Consider the following 6,134-nt stretch of genomic DNA (forward strand, 5'->3'; position numbering starts at 1 on the left):
CCCCCCCCCCCCATGCTATGAAGTTGCCGGATGGTGACCCTTCGACTCTAAGAGCTTCTTCATTGAGTTTCCCTCAAAAAAGATATTGACACAGAGAAATAAGGTGAACATTGGCCAGAGAAACTTTGTGTAAAAACCTTCTCACACTCCCTTACACTCACAAGGCTCTTCTCCCTCTCTCGTAACTTCATGTCTCACTCTCTTACTTAAATCTCTCTCTTTAAATCCTTGCTTATAAAAGACACACACCCTTAGATAACTAAAAGACACTCTTAAATGAATTAAGAGAAGTATAAATAATAGGCTTATAAAAATCTTAATTTTTAATTAAACCATCACTTTTTTTATAATATGGTCAATAGATTATACTGTAAGATTAATTCAAATATCCTACTATAGTACTATATGATGAATAATGCACAGGATAATTGTATTGTTCAAAGGAATATTAATATAGTATAATTAATATAAATCATGATCAGATTGTATAGAATGAACCAAATTTCATCCAATGAATCCTTGGGTTAGTGGTACAATACGATCTTATGATCGTATTAGATGAACTGATTTTTTTCCAAAGACTCTTGGGTGAGTCATACAATAGGACCTATTATCATACAATATGATTTATAATCAATTCAAATTTGATTTGATTGAATAATCAACTTACCTAATTAGCTAATGAATTAAAAGATCATATAGTATGAAAGGATTCATACAATAAAAATAGTACAAACTTTAAAATTCAAAATTTCATATTTTTGGTAAGTTAGATTTTACAACGGGATTTTTGTTTATAGCTTTTTTGAATAAAGCCATGAAAAGGCATTATTAACCTAAAAGAAAATAAATACAAAGTCTATCTTAAGGAGGCCTAAAAGCATCCTCCTTAAGGATATTAACTAAAACATCTATAGAGTTAAAATCTTGCTCTTGCCTCCATAAAAAAGAGGATGTTAGAGCAAGCTTAGCACAGAAGTCAGCAGGCCTATTAAATCTTCTAGGCATTTAGTTGAAAATTACATGATTAAAATCTTTAATAAATAAAAGATCAAAATTCAATGAGTTGCTCCTCCACTTGCCGAACTGAACAGTCTTGTGTAGCCACTCAAGATTTGATTTATTGTCCCCTTCAATAATGATACCCATAGCAACTATAATATCCTCATTAAGCACCCTGTTTAAAAAAGATCAATAGCTTGAAGCTCAATGTAAGCAACATCCCAATGCCTGACTTGATTCCTGGCTGCCACCAGAACCATGCCTTTGGAGTCTCTAATAACAATTCCAACACCTGCTGAATAAGGTTTAATAAATGCTCCATCCATATTAACTTTCAACCACTTAGAAGGGGGAGGACACCAAGTACATCCAATCGGGTAAACCCGTAGTGTCCCATTGCTTCCTTAATGAAAGATTAACCATTGTAAAAATCCCAAGAATATTTGCTTCCACCATTGAAGGCGTTGACCACTTATTTTCATGCTTCTTCTCATTTCTATTCAACCAAATTTGATACACATATTTAAGGAAAAGCAAATCAATATGAGAAAACACTGCCAACCTTTTCTCATATCTATTCAACCTGGATCGATGATCAACACTCCGAACCATAAAAGCAGTGATTGGAAATCCCCACTGATTGAGTACTTCAAACACCTCTAAAGATACTCTACACTCATACATAATATGTAGAATATATTCTTTAGCATTGCAACCCCATATACAAAAATCTGAGACCTCTAATCCTCTATGAACCAACCATTCCTGAGTTGGACTTGCATTGTGAATAACTCTCCACCAGAACAAAAACTCCTTCAGGTGCAGCTTCAACTCTCTGAGCCAAAAAAATCTACTTTCCACTATACATAATTGGGCTCAAAAAGCTTGTTTAGTAACAGAACTGTACAAGGTAGAAATGATAAGCTCCGATTTTTCCGCCTCCAACTCCTAAAAAATAATAATGCCTTTAATCACCTCTACAAGAATTGGACCAAAAAATTGTAGAAGCAAGTCTTCCCTCGAACAACCATTCTCAATTAATTCCTCCACCTTATCATACACATTAATAGAAATATTAAAGAAAGAAGGTCAAGACAATAAGCTTCTATCTAAAATCTAAACATCCTTATGAATTGAAACTGAAGCTCCATCCCCTATCCTCCATCTGATAGCAGACTTTAAAGATCTCCAGCCCTCCTATAAAATTCGCCAAGAGCTCCCAGGCCTAGGAGTAACCGCATCCAGTGAATATCCATAAATATCACAAAATAGAGAATTATGCAATTTTTAGGGATGTTGGATGAAATCCCAAGCCAGCCGAGCCCTCAAAGGACCACTCCATAGGCAAAAAGAGTTGATCCCCAATCTACCTTAATCAAAGGGCAAGCAAACCTTCTTCTAACTCACATAATGTGCGCTTCTATGCTCTATTGAATTATTCCACAAGAAAGATCTACAAAGCTTTTCAAATATTTTTCTAAAACAACAACTGGAACCTTAGCATGTGTAAGATGATAGTAAATTAGTGTAGAAAGTGTTGATTTAATAAGAGTAATCCTTCCAACTAATGACAACATTTTAGATCCCCATGAATTCACCAAGTTCATAACTTTGGAAATCACCTTGTTAAAATCTGTAGCCTTCATCCGAGATAAAGAACAGTTAAAACCCAAATACTTGAATGAATTAACTCTCTTCATGCCCAACAACTTGGAGAAATTATACTGCTTTCATCGAGGAGTATTTCTTGTTAACATCACCATTGATTTTGATGTATTGATCCTTTGACCAGTCCAAGAGCAATACAAATTTATAATTTCTTTCATCTTCTTTAAATGGCAAGAGTTTGCTATTGAGAATAGAATAATGTCATCTACATAAAGAAAATGGTTAATTTTAGGCCCTGATCGCCTGAAAGACACCCCTAGCCCATCTCCACCAAATTGAACAATTTCTTTAGATAAAAAGAAAGGTGAAAGGGGGCATCCTTGTCTAAAACCCCTATACCCTTGAATTCAATTTGTCATCTTACCATTAATAGATAGTACAAATCGAGGATTAGAAACACATTGTAGTACCCAACAAATAAAATTGGAGGGAAAATTAAGTAACTGCATGATCTTAGCCAACGAATCCCAGCTCATGCTATCATAAGCTTGTTCCATGTCAATCTTTATCAAAAACAGACCTTCTTTAGATTTAGATCTTCTAAACTTATCCATCATCTCTTGGGCTAGCAAACAATGACCTGAGATAGATCTACCCGATACAAAAGCAACTTGATGTTCATCAATCAACTGCGGAAGCAGATGCATGATTCTTTCTAAGATAATAGTAACAACCACCTTGTAAATTGTTTGACACAAGCTAATCGACCTGAAATTTGAAGGGTAACCAGCATTAGTTGTTTTAGGAATAAGCACCACAAGAGTATCCTTCCATTCCAAATGCATTCTTCCAGTGACAAAGAATTCCAATATGGCATCAACAACATCCTTGCCCACGATATCCTAGTAATTTTTAAAGAAACTAGCAGTAATACCATCCAACCCCATAGATCTGTTAGAAGGAAGTCTGAAAACTACTTTCACGACCTCTTCTCTATTGACCATTTATTACAATAACTATAAATGAGGATCATCATTAAGACCCCTTAAACAAGGCCAATTCTCCAAAGAAACCACCCTACTAGCCCATTTAATTCTAAAAAAATTAATCAATTCAGAGGAAATATCCTCCTCCTCCACTAGCTGATTCCCCTTATGATTCCTTAAGGAAGAAATCTTATTAGAATTCCTTCTACTAGAAGCAACAGTTTGGAAAAATTGAGAATTTTGATATCCTTCTTGAATCCATTGACACTTAGCCCTTTGAACCCACCAGGTATTAATTCTCGCCAAAACTGATTGTAGCAAAATAGTCTTCTCCTTCATATCTTTCAATTGCGTCTGGTTGAGTCCCATAATCGAACAATCCTGATTTTGAAGCTGTAAAAGATCATATTCCAACTGTAATTTGGTTTCATTAAGCTCCTTGAGTTTATTCTTACTCCAAAAAAACAAAGATCTGAGAGTTTTCTTACCTTTATAATTCAAAATTTAGCAGCCGATCCAAAGAACTTCCCTACCCATTTAGCCTTAACAATTCTCCAAGTTTGATGATAAGACAACCATGTATCCTCAAATCTAATAAACAGCTTTGAAGAGACAGATTTCTCAAATAAGTTCAACAATATGGGAGCATGATCAAAATCCACTCTAACAAGATGATGCATATGAACACTAAGCAAAATCTGAAGAGAATTTGAGTTGATAAAAAATCTATCATGTCTCACCCATATTTTGTTAGCTCCTTCTTTGTTATTGGTCCAAGTAAATCTAGGACACACAATTTTTGTTTCATGTAAATCACATTTAAGCATACAATCCCATAATTCTTGAGCAGCTGAATCGAAAATGAATGGCTTACCACCTTTCTTATCACCCTGATCAATCACATAATTGAAGTCTCCTCCTACAATCATAGGCACATCTTTATTACAATGTTGTTGAAGAAAATTCCACAAGTTCCGTCTCCCCACTTGATTAGTGCTAGCATAAATCGTGGCTACAAGGAAGTTACCACCCTTTCCATTTGAAAGATAACCCAATATGCTTTGGTCCATCAGTGTAAAACTCGGAATGACACTACAGCAAAAATGCCACTTACTGGCGGTTAAAGGACCACCGATATTACCGGCGGTTCATCCGGTAGTCACTGGCGGTATACGCCGCCGAAAAACTGCCGCCTAACATAACCGCCGGTACTAAGCCGCTGGTAAAAGTTTCCTACGCCAATTATACCGGCGGCGTAAAAACCGCCGAGAAACCGCCGGTAAAATTTACAACCGTCGGTTTTGCCTTCCTAACCGCCGATTTTTGGCGTTTTTCCTATAGTGTGAGAAATGATTGGCATTCCATAATATCATAATACCTCCATCCCGCCCCTTAAAAGCAAGACAATGGAACTCCTACTGCTTCCCAAAAATCTTATTCAACTCCTTTCTGTCAAAACCCTCCACCTTAGTTTCAACTAAAGCAAAAAACGAAAGGCTTATGTACATCCAACAGATGATGTACATAGTTTTCCATGGACCTCTTTTTGGCCCCACGACAATTCAAAAAAATTATGGGATTCATTTAGGTAATAGAGGGGGTGAAGGACCCCCTCCTACAATCGTATGTTCCATATCAACCTTAAACCTTGTATCCAAATCTTTCTCAAATCCACCATTGCTATCGGATTCTAGAAAATTCGATTGAAATTCTTTTCCTTTCAAAGACCCACAAGACTGAAGATAATTTAATTTTAGTCCCTCTCTGTAATCCCTGAAAATAATTCCAGATTGTTTTTGTGTGCCTCTAGATAGAAAACTATGGGACTTACCTGACAAAAGATCATTCTTACCACTGCTTTCTCCAATAGAGAAAACTGATGTGTTATCAAAGAATTCCTTTCATTATTATAAGGTGTGTCTCTTTAGGTTCTACTTAAAATCTAGTGCATATATAAATGCTAAAAATGATATTCGATCTACTAGAAATTAAGTAAAGCAGTGATCTTATCATACCCATATAGTTATTTTGGTTTATAGGTGTATCACTGGGATCTTTATCTAATTATGTACTTGGGCTTATGGAGGTATTCATGCTCTTACAACTTTTCATCTCAAACCTCTTAATAAGCTCTCATATATACCTTGGTTGACTAAAAAAAATCCATCACTTCTTTATTTCACATTAAATCCTAATAAGTATGTCAACTATCCCATCATACTCATTTTGAATTCATTACTCATAATGGATGGAAATTCATCACAAAATTTTCCATTTGTTGACCCAAACAAAATGCCATCCACATAATTTGAACTATCAAGTTATTAGATTATATCTTTCTAATGAATAATAGGTGTCTATAATTCCTTTAATAAATGACTTTTTTAATAAAAAAGAGCTAAGTATGTTGTATCATGCTCTAGGTGCTTATTTTAGTCCATATAGTGCATTTTTTTAAAAATTTTAAACCTAATCTAATAGTGATGCTCTCTCAATCCTTGGTGGTTACTCAACATTTATATTATTCTTAATTACTCC

The sequence above is a fragment of the Dendrobium catenatum genome, unplaced genomic scaffold (assembly GCF_001605985.2).
Source record: "Dendrobium catenatum unplaced genomic scaffold, ASM160598v2 fragScaff_scaffold_1646, whole genome shotgun sequence".
Lineage (NCBI taxonomy): Eukaryota > Viridiplantae > Streptophyta > Magnoliopsida > Asparagales > Orchidaceae > Dendrobium > Dendrobium catenatum.